Genomic DNA, 14,090 nt, shown 5'->3' on the forward strand with positions numbered 1-14,090 from the left:
GACCACCCCGAAGCATGATTTTCCATTCTATCTGTGCTTCTCATGTAAAGACATTGATACATCAACAAGGAAGGAGCCACAGGGGTGAAAGATGAAGACAAATCAGAGACACAATTTCCAAGGAGAGGAGAGGACTGAGGTGGGCCTGGGCAAAGGGCATCGGGGTTTCCATTACACACCACAGCCCCTGGGGCACTCCACACACCCGCGTAGCTGGAGGCTGCTCCACTGTCCTCACCCCCGGGTCCCTCTGTTGTGACACAGGGATGACTGCAGGGCACGTGGCTTAAACAGTAATTTGGAAAGGAAGGTGGAAAAGGGGATTTTCCCAACCTTATTCAGGAACTGATTTTGGCTAGAGGCACCAGCTGGGAGGTGGGGGCCTTCTCTTGGGGCCCCTGAATCCACCCCAGAGGCGGCAACCCTTATGGATGCTGGCTTTTACCTGCCAGGCTGATCACCTCGTTCTAAAAAAGCTGACATACGGATGCAGTAAATCAGCTCCCTTCTCTGTACCGGCAGGGCACCCAAATGGTTCCTGCTGGAGAAGCAAAGGAGGGGCTGGGGTCATCCATCAGTGCTGAAGCAGGGGGACACACACCCCACCCACTCCCCACACCTCTGTAGGACCAGCATCCTTTCTCACCACCGCTTCAAAGCCAATGTTGCCATAGCAACAGATGCCACTGGACAACACGGCTTAGTCTTGGCCTGACTTGGCAAGTGATACCTTTGGAAGGACTACACACACAGAGATCCTGGGGGATTCTGTCGGCTCCAGGAAGCCCCCCTGCGTGAGCCTCTCTGCCCTTCTTCTCGCTCTGCCTCTGACACCGCAACCCAGTCCCCAGCTTGTTCCAAAACCACATTAAGTGGGATTCGCTCTGACCTCGTGGAGCAGAGTACTCTGTACAGCCCACTTCAGGATGGACAAAACTGAGGCACGTGGGCTACCTCATGCCAGAGGAGAGGCTGAGAGAGGCCAGCAGGTGAGGCCCAGGTCAGGTTCACAGGAGAGGTGGGGGTTCAAGCTGGTCCAGTAGAGATGAAGTTATCATCCATGTGAAGGATGGCTGGCTGGCATTCTTTGTCCATGTTCAGAAACCAAGTGTCTGCAAAGATTATCTCAAAAACAAACAGCAGAGCTCACTCCAAAAGTGAAGGAGTAGGGACCCACCTTCCCAAGTTCGGTGCCAGATGGATCACAGGGTCACCAGTCAAGAACCAAAGCCAAGCAAGGCTTTTGAACTCACTCGCAGCCCAGACTGAGGCATGCAGGTTGGGAGGAGCGCTTCTGGGGACCCAGGCTTGACTCCCATGCAGCTCAGCTCATCCCGTCCCAGGTCATCACTCAAGGGTATGGCCAGGGCAGGAGCGCTCCACAGGCCTGGGGCCAGCCCATCCTTTATTGCAAAGGATGAGCTGCTTGCGCAAAGGCAGACACACAAGAAGGCCAACTCAGGCCTTGGGATCAGAGTAAGAACTCTGTATCATGACAGATACTCTGCACCTGGATCTTTACAAATATCCAAACCCCATTGTCACATTGCTCTACAAGGAAAAGGCAGTGGGCTGCAGCTGGGGAGGCACAGGGAAGCCCACACGACACCGTGTTCTGAGGCAAGCATTTTCTAGAAATGTTAGCGGGGAATCAGACACGACGAATGCCAGAGAGTCTTTTCATTAGAAAAGAGGTTCTTCCCAAACCTTATCTTTTCAACCTGAGTCACGGAAAGGAAAATCTTCATCTTCTGCGTAACTATTTAACAACATGAAATAGAAGAGCTTGGGGCTATTCATTTTGCTTCACGCGGTTTTGAGCTGGAGGACGGGGAGTGTAACGGCCCCCAGGGGTGGGAAGGGTTGGTGGGGGGCCAGCTTTGTTCGTCCATGGCGAAAGGGGGAGAGGCAGCGAGAGGCTGGGGGTGGGATGAAGCGGGTGTCACATGAATCCATCTTTGCCGATCAAATTAAGAAAAAAGACTAGCTGTTTTTGTTGTGCTGTTCATTTCAGGGTATTCTTAACCAGTCTCCTTGAATTTTTTTTTCCCTCTGCGGACTCCTGGCTGGCTTCAACAGCTGTGAGGGTGAACGATGCCATTTCTGCCCTGTGTGAGGCTCCGCATCTTCTGGGCTGTGGCTAAAGTGTTGCCTGGTGTTGAGCAGTTGCTGGGACTGGGGAGAGGAGGTGGCCGCAAGGCTCCACCCTCCCCAAGAATTTTCTAGGTGTGAATCCTTGTCATGATCAGTTCGGTTCTTCGCAGACTGGGCTGGTGGGGAAGGATGGGGCGTGTGTGAGAAGAGGCGCCTGTTTGTACAATTATGGCTGACAGCGTGCTTAACACCCAAGGATCCTCATTTCACATCAAATCCTACCAAAGACGTCTTGACAAGGTGTTGGCCATTTAAAAGTCTGCTGGGCTAATGTATGTGGATGCTCTACTCGTTGAGGTCCCCACCACCCCAAGGACAGGGGGAAGGAGGCTCCAAGGGGCTGGACATCTGGACGCCATGTTCATGTCCCAGGACCAGACAACCCACGGGGATGAGAAGACGATCTTCTGGGGGAAGGCAGGCTCCTGAGCACCCCCTCCTGGCAGCACTGGGCCTCCCGCCTGATAAGCCCAGACTGCTCAGCTGTGGGCTGAGTATATGGACCCCCAAAGGCGTAACACAGTTTCTACTAACTGCCCACAGCCACACCACCCTGTCATGGACTGAATTATGCCCTTATCACCATTTATGTTGAAGTCCTAAGCCTTAATTCCTCAGTGGCTTTTTATTTGGAGATAGTCTTTATGGAGATAATCAAGTTAAACTAAGGCCCTAATCAGAGGATGGCATCACCTAATCCAAGGTGATGGACAGCACCACCGACTCAATGGACAAGACTCTGAGCAAACTTCGGGAGATGGTGAAGGACAGGGAAGCCTGGCGAGCTGCAGTCCAGGGGGTCGCAAAGAGTCAGACGTGACTTACTCAGTGATTGAACAACAACAATCAAAGGTGAGTGGGGATCCTTCTAAAAGGGGAAATTTGGACACAGAGATGTGGACAGAAGAGCACATGAGGCACAGGATGAAGACGGCCATTTACAAACAAAAAAGAGACCTGGAATAGAGCCTCCTTCCCAGCCCATATGGGGTACTCTGATTATTCACTGCAAGGGCTGAAGTTGAAACTGAAGCTCCAATACTTTGGCCACCTGATGCAAAGAGCCAACTCGATTGGAAAAGGCCCTGATGCTGGAAAAGATTGAAGGCAGGAGGAGAAGGGGACAACAGAGGATGAGACGGTTGAGTGGTATCACCGACTCAATGGACGTAAGCTTGAGCAAGCTCAGGGAGATGGTGAAGGACACAGGAGCCTGGCGTGCTGCAGTCGATGGGGTCACAAAGAGTCGGACACGACTGAGCGACTGAGCGACAACGCTGCAGTCCTCAGAAGCCAAGCCCGATACCTGCTCTCAGATCTCTGCCTCCAGAACAGTGTGACAAGACGTTTCTGCTGCTTGAATGGCCCGGCGGTAGTGCTTTGTCATGGTAGCCCTAGCGAACCACACCTCGGGATGATATTGGGGTGACTGCCCCTGAAACCTGTCTGGGACCTTGCACCAATGATGCTGAGGAAGTGCAGGACCAACTTGGTGGGAAGCCCAGCTGCAGTGAAGAGGCGGCCTCTACAGGTCCTGGCCTTACTGCAAAGGCCGTGGCAAACCATGTCCAGCCACGAGTCTGAACACACAACCAATACTGACATGCCTGTGGCTGTGCCCCGGGCTGTTCTGCTGGGCACCGGGCTCTGGCTGGGGGACCGAGGGGCTGTAGGCCCAGCACAAACTCCCACAACCCTTGAGAAGACAAGGGTTGTCTTCCCTCCTGGAAGACACACCAGCATTTCCAAGGGAGACACACAAATGGTGCCAACCTTACTTTGCTTTCAGCTGCGTTCTGCTCCCCAAATCCAGTCTCTTCTGAACACCTTGGCTCTGTGTCCTCTGCATTAGCTGCAGGTAGACGTGCCCACCTGGGTGCCAGGGGCGGGGGAAGGGTGTTCCACACCACCACCCTATCCCTTCTCCTCGGTCAGGCACAGGCAGACCTTGTTTCCAACTCGGCAGGAATCTGCCCAGGGTCTGCATGGCCCTTTGAGGTGCTAGCAAGCAGATGACTGGGCTGTGTCTTGAACACCAGGGTCTGGGTGGTAACAGTCTGGGGCCAGGTTCTGTGAGGGATCTGCATTCTGTACACAGTGATGAGACATTGTTTCTGCTTTGGAGCTCAGGGTGAACGCTGGGGCTCAAATTGCCTCCATTAACATGCCATCAGGGCAGCGCGTACATCTCCACGCTTCCAAACTTCCTGGGAAACTCTGAACGGAAGTCATCTCTGACTCTATGAACACACACACACCCCAGGACACAATCGGCAGGCGCTGGCCAGGGCCGCCCTTCATGCCCAGCGACACGATGAGCCAAAGAGCCGGCACAGGACGAGCCGCTGCCCAGGACCCCCAAGAAGGTGGCGGGGACAGGTCGGTGTGATCTACCCGGCTCCTGCAAGGGCTGCCTAAACCCAGAACCCCAGGGACGTGGCCGCTCTGCACGGCCCCCTGCTGCTGGCATAGAGGTGCCCAGGGAACAGTGAGGAAGGGGCGTGAGCTGTCAGGGGACCGTGGAGGATTTTCAGACCCTTCTTAAGAGGTTGATGACCTTCCATCTTCTCTGCCCAGGACAGACTCCATCTTTGCTATGGAGACCAGAACAATAAACACACACGGCCCCCAGTGATCCCACCTCCTGTCTATTCTCTGCTGCTAAAGAACAGACTTGATCATAGCAACTGGGCAGGTGGGTGGGATGCACTGCTGAGACCCTGCCATCTTGGGCATCTTCTCTCTCCCTCCCCCCAACCCTGGCCTTCCTCTCCCTCCCGGGAATCCAGCTGCCCAGTTGTGAGCTGCCTTATGGGGCTGCCCAAAGACCCGAGGTGGCCAGTGAGGAACCAAAACCCACTAACAAGCACCCAAAAGGCCTTCCCCAGTCGAGCCTTCAGATGAGGTGGCAACTCGGGCGGACACGCTGCTGGCAATTACCATGAGAGACCGCAGTCAGGGCACCCAGCTGAGCTGCGTTGGATTCCTGACCTGAGAAGATGCCAAGGGAAGGTTTTGCTGTTTTAAGACCTGGTAAGTTTTGAGGCGGTCTGTCGCGGAGCCATAGACAACTAATACAACACTCTCTGGTTGGATGGCATCACTGACTTGATGGACAGGAGTTTGAGCAAGCTCTGGGAGTTGGTGATGGACAGGGAAGCCTGGCATGCTGCAGTCCATGGGGTCGCAAAGAGTTGGACATGACTGAGTGACTGACGTGAACTGAACCACGTCTGTCAAACTCACCAGTATAGTCGTTCAACAGAAAGACAAAAGCAGTAATACATCTGTACCGCAACGGCGCCAAGTTTCTATTACCTACAGGACAGAGAATGCTAACAAGAGGCCGGCTGGCTGCTGTAAATCCCCGGCTGCCCACGCTGACACGAGGGGTGTCTGTGATATATCCAGCTATGTAAACCCTAGGTGAGCTCCGTTCTGTGCACACCAGCAATGCCCACAGGCCTGGAGAACAGGGCGGCTCGCGGGGTTTTCACTGACCCCAAATGCATCCATAAATTCCAGGGCTGCGCTCAGTGTGCAAAGAGTTAACTCGGGCACCCTGGGGTCTCCACTCTGACGCACACACACCCATAAATCTGGAACATTAAAAAGACGTCTCCAGTCTGGGGCCCCACGTTAAGAATGCAGCCCTGGAGGCCACCCCTCTGCATGGGAATGCACTGGATAAACAGGCCCTCGTGCTTTCTTATTCTTAGAAGAAGTCCTTGAACTGCAACTGCTATTTAAGCGGAGAGCAAAAAGAAGGCAGGTGATATGAAAGTCAATCGGCAGAGCATTTCTGAGTTTCCCACATGCGAAAGGGCAGAGGGCAGCTTAAGATACCAGCAAGCCTGCCCGGAACCCGAGGGGCAAAAAAAGGGGGCACGAGTGTAACACACAATCGTCCACATAGGCTCACGTGGTCCTTGGTGATTTCTTGGAACCATGGTATTTCTGGAACATTCTTTGGCTTTCAGCGAGAGACTGAACCCCTAGCTCGTATTTCTGTTCACCCCTTGTAACTCCCTGGTCACCCCAGCTTCAGTTAGCCACTGCCCCAGTCCTAAACTCTATCTAACATGACTCCCTGCCGTGGGAGAGCTAGATCCCAGACCCTGAGGGAGGGAGCAGCCATAGAAGGAAGCCAAGAGCCATAGAAGGAAGCCAAGAGCCATAGAAGGAAGCCAAGAGCCAGATCAGCAAAAGAGAAAAACTGGTCTGTAAACACATTAAACCAAGCCCAGACAGAAGGGACCCAGCCCCCAGAAGGGCTCCTTGGGGGAGTGGGACCGTGCGGAAGGGAGGCCTCCCACAGTACCGTTTGCACCCACAGCTGTTAGTTTAACCACAGCGACCACTCAGGGAGGATTTAATGGGCTGCAGGCTCGGCTCCAAGCGCTTGCGGAGGGTTAACTCCAGCACACAGATAGCCGAAAATACATTCTGCAGCACTGAATTCAACAGCGATGGCGTCTAGCGGCACACAGCACGCCCCACCTCATCGCCCACTTCAGTTACCACACGAGCCCTGGAGGAGGCTTTGGGCAAGTCCCCAGCACCCCAGCTGTCACAGGGCAGAGGTGCAACCCCGATCCCAGGCACTTGCGGAAGAGTGAGCCCAGAGGAAGCCTAAATCCCTCCAGATAAAGTCCCAACCCGGGGCCCCGCGACTGCTCGAAATACCCTCTTCTCAGAATCTGCTGGTCTCCAAGCTATCGTGTAAAGGCCAAAACAGCAGCATCACCTTCCAGCCTCCAGAACAGATCCGGCCTCTGGTCAGATGGTGGTGGGCTGTTCTCCCGGAGGAGGGGCATCAGTTCCAGAAACTTCCACAGGCCTGGGACCCCAGCTTGATCCCTCCCAGCCCCACCACAGGCAACGGCTTGTCTGGGTCCCACAGGTGAGGTGCACCTACTGGGGACCTGCCTCCTGGTCATCCTGTGCCCCCAGGGCTTGATGAGCTGTGATCACACCCAGACCCACATGCAAAGCTGCGAGATTCTAGAAGGTTCCCTCATAGTGAGGTGGTTGGGTCCTTCACTGCAATCTTGGGTTATTAGTCTTCATTATACCTCTCTTTTTCAAGTTTTTTTTTTTTTCATGTGGACCATTTATAAAGTCTTTACTGAATTTTACAATACTTCTTTTTAAAATAAATACTTTGCCATACATCAACATGATTCAGCCATAGGTATACATTTCAATGTCCCTTCTTAAACCTCCCTTCCACTTGCCACCCCATCCCACCCGCCTAGGTTGTCACAGAGCACTGGATCTGAGCTCCCTGCATCATACAGCAAATTCCCACTGCCTATCTAATTCTACATAAGGTATCGGATATGCTTCCATGCTACTCTCTCAATTCGTCCCACCATCTCCTTCCCGCACTGGGTCCCCAAGTCTGTTGCTGTATCTGTGTCTCCGCTGCCGCACTGCAAACAGGTTCATCCATTCTACGTTTTGTCTCCATGTGGCACGTGGGTCTTAGCCCCCTGATGAGGGATCAAACCCATCACACCCCCTGCATTGGAAGGCAAAGCCTCGACCACTGGATGCCAGGAAAAGGCCCTACATTACATCGCAAGGTGGAAGCCACAGCTCTCCACGGTGGATCTGCCCAGCTCTATGGGACCCAGGGTGGGCTCAGCTCCCTCCCGACTAGGTCTGGGGATAGAAGAGAGACCTGCTGAAACAGGAGGTAGTGCTTTTATTCTCAGAGGGGAACTCAGCAAGGGTTAAATGAATTTTTAGCAACACAGCTTATGAAAACGGCCCCAGTACAATTTGATGAGGTCAGCGAGTAGAGAGGCCTAATGACACTTGTAAGAAAAAACATCTGTCGGTGTCGAAAGGTCGGCAGGAAGTGAGTGGGACTGATGCGGCTCTGATTGGCCAGACCTACACTCCTAGAAAGAGAGACACATGGCTTAACTTAGCCCAGAGGAACAAAAAGCCCCTTTCAATTGTCCTTGGACCAACCCCGCCCCCCGCTACACAAGAGGCCAGCCCCTGAGCTAAGAAATCCGTCCAGGACCCTGACTGGCAATTAGGTCTTTGTTCACCCGCTGGCTGATCAGCCAGAGAGGCCAAAATATTCCTGAAGGAGCAGTCATCTTTAAAGAGAATGAGGTTCTTAACAAAATCCCCAGTTTTACTTTTTGGTTGGAAAACAACAGGGGTCAGTCAAATAGCAAATATTTCAATAATCCATCACTGCGAAAACCAAAACAAGGGGTTTTGGAAAAACAGGAAATCTTGGTACATAACATGGCTTAAACTAGGGCCAAAATCATCTGTTGACAAAACCCAGCCTCCAAAGCCTCTTGGCCTGTTCCGCCCAGTTTGAGTGTACCCCCTAAGCCTCCTCGGGACTGCCCTGTTCCCTCGGGTGACAGGCTGGCCTGGCCTTTGTCCCTCTGACTCAGGACACAGGGCTGGGCGGCCTGCTTCCTGTCCACAAACTCACAGGAGGGTCTTGGGAGGCGGCGGCCCCCTGACCTGCCACTGCAGGAACCAGGCCTGGGGCTTTTCATGAACCGGGGTCCTTTCAAGCATCTCACTGGAGTCACATAAAACGAGGAGGCCTTCTGGAATTAGTGTTCTGTTTATCCTTTGTAGACAGCTAGCAGAGCTGGGTTACACAGAAGCCCGGACTCTTGAGCAGACAGCCCGCGGGTTTTACCTGAACTCAACCCCCTGTGCAGCCTGCAGAGACTGTACCCAGCTCCATCCACCTCCGGAAGACCGGCCTCCTTCTCCCTCCTACCAGGCAGGAGAGGAGTCAGGAATTCAGTTTCCAATCTTCCCAAAGACATCCACTTTCAAGAGGACAGGCACAAGAAAGGTTTCAAAGAAAGGGACCGAAAGTTCTTCAGTTGACAGGTAAAGCTAACCCTGCCACTGCCAACTCCACTCCGTGCCCACGAATTTCTGCCTTTTCTTTACTAGCCACGAGCACCAGGAGGACAGTGGCAACACGGCACGGGGTGAGCACGTATCATCACCGTACATCTGTTAAAACGCGACGCTCCACACAACGTACGCTCAAAGATCACAGAACCGAGCCAGCCAGATCCTGAGACACCTCACCACCACCAAACTCCATTTCCCAGGGCACGCTGATTTTCTAGGACCTGCAAAATGTCTCTATACCAACAGGAAAGGCAGAAGCAGGTTTCTGTGTTCTAATTATATAAAAACGGTCTGGTATGTTGCATTACGTAACTTTTCTACACAGTTGGTAACCTAAAGGAGAATTTTTCTCAAGTCCAGACTTAAGTAGAAAATGCTAGCTGTTTCAGGATTCCGGTGGGTTTTGTTGGTTTATGGAGAAGAAAATCACCTGCAGCTCTGTGAAGAGTTAATAGTCATGCAATCTCATGTAAGAAATGAGAACTTAAAATTTAGTCCCTAAGCTTGTTCCTTGGAAGGAAAACTATGACAAACCTAGACAGCGTATTAAAAAACAGAGACATCGCTCTGCCGACAATGGTCCATATAGAGAAAGTTATAGTTTTTCCAGTAGGCATGTATGTATGTAAGAGCTGGACCATAAAGAAAGCTGAGCTCCAAAGAACCGAAACTTTCAAACTGTGGTGCTGGAGGACTCCTGAGAGTCCTTTGGACAGCAAGATCAAACCAGTCAATCCTAAAAGGAAATCAACCCAGAATATCCATTGGAAGGACTGATGCTAACACTCCAATACTTTGGTTACCAGATGTGAAGAGCCAACTCATTGGAAAAGACCTTGATGCTGGGAAAGATGGAAGGCAAAAGGAGAAGGGGAAGGCAGAGGATGAGATGGTTGGGTGGCATCACCGACTCAATGGACATGACTTGGAACAAACTCCAGGAAACAGTGATGGACGGGGGGGCTGGGCGTGCTGCAGTCTGTGGCGTCCCAAGAGTTGGACATGACTTAGCGACTGAACAACAATAACAACTCTAAAATGTGGCCAACTGTAGTGGAAAATGGGGGGAAACAGAATACGTAACTTCGAACAATAATGTGATACAGGTAAAGTTTCGTTTGGGGCCAAGACGTGCCTGATTCACAGATTCCTGGACCCTAAGAAGGGCTACAGCTTGAGGTCAGCATACTGTGCCAGCTGATCATCCCCCAGGGCACCGAGGCTGGAAGGAACCTTGCAAGAGAGGGGCCCTCCTCTCAGGATGTCCTGCCTACCGCATGCTTCCAGGACTTAGAGAATCTACCAGCCTCTGGGCTCATCGGTAAAGGACGAGCCTGCGTGGGGTCTGACTGAGCTGCTCTCTGGGGGGAGACAGTTAGGATGAGATGGGGGTTCGGGTCCTAAGCAGCTCACCCAGGCCTCACAGGTGACCCGCACGGCTGTCACCCTGCTGAACACAGTCCCCTGCCCGGACGGAAACCCTCAGGTCCTTCCTCCTCCAGGGCCACGGGCAGGGAGGTCTCTCCCCCAGAACCAGACAGTTGCCGGAGGGCGGCTGCTGCGAACCACGTCTCCAAGCCACTCTCTGGAGGAGTGAACAGTATGGAGAATTTGAACATAAGTGACAGCATGCAGCTGACGCGCACAAGCATTCCACGCAGCCTTTATTTCAGGGCCTCGTGAGCTATTTTTATTCTCCACCGAAACACTGCCAAGGGGATCCACAAAGGAAAATGAGTGCGCGATAGAGCCGCTCTGGCTCCTCCGGCCGCACATGGTTACAAAAGGGACCAGCGCAAGGCACACTGTCTGCTGCCCTCCCCGAGACAAAGGTCATCAAACCAATCACTCGAAAGTATTTGAGTTCAAGCACTTTTTTAAAAAAGAAAGAAAAAAAGAAGAAAAGGACACAAGTGGCCTTTAAATGGAAATGCAGTTTTCTTACTCACCTCTACTGGCTGTGATGTGCTACAATGTGTGTGTGTGTGTGTGTGTGTGTGTGTATACACGTGTCATAGCCCACCTGCTGAAACTCCACCTTGGAAAGAAGTGGTCATGCTTAAGGAAAAGAGAAAGTTCTGGAGCCATGATCTCTGCCTGCAATTATGCGCCGGGCAGTTATGCAGAAGATTGCCTGTGTCCCGTGTAGGCAGAGCCGTGACCAAGGAGGGCGAGGAAGCCAGGAGAGATTTCAGATGGATAAAGGAGTTTCTGACAGTTAAGGACGGGCTGTCGGTGGATGTCAGCCAGACGTGCGCCCCCCAGACTTGGGGGGCACAGTCCAGTCAGGAGACCCCCTTGAGAAATGGGGCGGGGCACTAAAAAGTGAAGGTGGGGGAGGGACATTTGGCCTCAGACCTATAGATGCTTTGCCCCTGCTCTAGAACCTCCAGCCTGCCCAGAGGTGTGCCCCAGGACAGCCCACCGCCAGCCCCTACAGGCCCCAGGTTGCCCGAGACCCTCGTAATTCTGAACTCTCACGGGATTCCTGCGGAGGGAAACAGCCCTGGTATGATCCACTTTATTTTCACTCAAAACATCCTTCCTGGGACCATCCCAATAAGCTGAGCATACTATTTTCAACTGAGGCCTTGGCATTGTTTAGGAATGTTTTCAGGACTAAGTAAATTGCTAAAGCAAACATCTTATTTTTGTCTCCTAGGACAGCCAAGCTGGGTAAAAATATTTCCTGCCGGGACTTCCAGTGGAACGGCCCCCTCTGGTGGAACCGTCTAAGCAGACACTCAGATCAGGGAAAAAGGCTCTTGCTCTGGACACAGGGGTGCGGGACACCCACATGTTCCCTGGAGGTGGTGTCTGCTTCTGGTGTGCACCGCCTCCCCCGCCACCGCCCGAGAGCTTGGGGAAACGTTCCCTTTCCTGCTTGCAACCTGCTCTGAGGCACAGCCAATGTGTGAAACCAAAAACCAACTCTTTTGCTCTCTGCTGGAGAAGACAGACCCCAGTCCTTTATCAGGGCAGCCTGGGACTCAGCCCCGCAGTGATCAGGGCGTGGGAGAGGAGAAAAGGGTCCAGAGAAGCAGAGCGGTGGGATCGGACACTCCCCAACCAGGGCCAACGGCACCGAGGCTGGCACTCTGGGGCCCGATGCATGCCGCAGCCGGTCCCAGCCCCTCGGGCCACGGCCACGTGAGCAGCACCACTGGGAGCAGAGCTGCATCGGGACCAGCATCCATAGTCCGAGCACCATTCTCGGTGTTTGCGGCATCACCTCCTCCCTTTTCACAGTCTCGGGAAATAGGTTATTAGCATCAGGGTCCCCACTCCCAACACGTTATAGCAGTGTAGTCCCCACACTGGCCTCTGCGGCAGAGACAAAGCTCATGGGCGTCTGTTAGTATTTTCAAAGGGCTACATGGGGTGGTGGTGGGAGGGGTAGGGGTGTGCCGCTGAGGCCCACAGTCTACACCCTCCAGCTATGGATAATCAGAGAGAAGGTGGCCCTGAACTGGAAGGGGTCAAAACTTCAAGGTCACAAACTTCAATTTTCTTTAGGTGCCCTAATGGTATTGTCACTGCATTTTTAAATGAAGGGGTCTTTATCATTTAGGAATATAAACTGAACCCATTTATTGATGCCGGGAAATAATGGCAAGGCTCTGCTTTAACGCGGCCTGCATAGGAAATGGCCCTTCATGGACGATGTGGATGTCTGGTACAAATTTTCTCTGCTTTCGTATATGTGAGGTCCTCCGTCTGTAACATGCAAGGGCTTCCCCTGGTGGCTCCGATGGTAAAGAATCCGCTTGCAGTATGGGAGATGTGAGTTCGATCCCTGAGTCGGGAAGATCCCCTGGAGAAGGGAATAGCTACCCACTCCAGTATTCTTGCCTGGAGAACTCCACGGACAGAGGAGCCTGGAGGACTGCGGGTCTGTGGATTCGCAAAGAGTCGGACAAGACTGAGCAACAACACCTTCACTGCCATCTGTAAAACGGAGACAGCGTCACCCACTTTGCAGAGCAGCTGTGGGGACCGGATGGTGAAGCAAATTCTCAGCACACGGAGGGGCCTGTTTCGAGTGATGTGTTAGACGGAGCACCCTGCATTTTCCTGGTGGCCCCAAGGGCAGCAGGTGGGCAGCCAGCTGGGCTCCAGGGAGCAGGTCAGCACCCTGGAGAGGACGCCGCCCGCCGCAGTGTTGAGCACCCCACGTCGCATCAGCTGCACCCGGACTTTCCCCACCACAGACTGCACTCGACAGACAATTTGGGTTGACCCAAGACGGAACAGTGAGCAAATAACACACCATCCTCCTCCGTGGGAAGAGGTCTGGAAAGCTGATCATGTGTTACTCCAAGCGCATTTCTGACATGGAATGAGGGTGGGAGATGGCTCTAGTGAGCCGAAACATCCTACCTAGGAAATTCATATGATCTCCTCCTGCATAAGCCTTGTGTAGGCCCATCACACCCCGAGGAGGAGTGGCCATTTGCTCACGGGCCTGACCCGGGCCACACAAGGAACCCGGAAGAGGCAGCAAGGGCCCCAACACGGCCACTCCCTGGGCAGTCCTCAAATGGAATCCTTTCTCACGGTGGCAACCCCGTTAAGTTCTTCTCAATACACACAAAAACTGGGGTAAAAAATCTAGGCCCTTGGCTCCCCGCCAGTAGTAAAAAATTAATTGCCACATAAAATTGCTGATTCCTACCAAATGAAGCTCTACGATTTATCAACTCCTGGATGGCACAAACTCAATAGTGGTTTAACTGCATCACCTAAGTTATTGCTGTGTTTTGTATCAGTGACAGCTTTACTGGGAATGAAAGTTCTGCAAATTCAATTCTCGCAGGACAAACTTTGAAAGCAAACAAAGGCATTAAGCAGACCCAGGTTCCCTCACCCCTGCAGCTGTGTCACACAGATTCTCAAAAGCCAGAGGGTATCTGGAAGGACGAGATTTTCCTAGCACAGGCCTGGTGTGGGGACTCGCGAAGCTCACCTGCACCAGAATCACTCCCCACCCCCTCCCAGGGGTGCTGCCCTCTGACACCCTG

General features: G+C 53.0%; 1 protein-coding gene across 23 annotated transcripts in view; it reads right to left on the bottom strand.

Moving 5' to 3' along the window:
* CTBP2 (C-terminal binding protein 2) overlaps positions 1–14,090 on the bottom strand; it is a 168,690-nt gene that overhangs the window by 56,617 nt on the left and 97,983 nt on the right. The window lies entirely within an intron of this gene.

This window comes from Bubalus kerabau, chromosome 22 (assembly GCF_029407905.1).
Source record: "Bubalus kerabau isolate K-KA32 ecotype Philippines breed swamp buffalo chromosome 22, PCC_UOA_SB_1v2, whole genome shotgun sequence".
In the NCBI taxonomy this organism is placed as follows: Eukaryota; Metazoa; Chordata; class Mammalia; order Artiodactyla; family Bovidae; genus Bubalus; species Bubalus kerabau.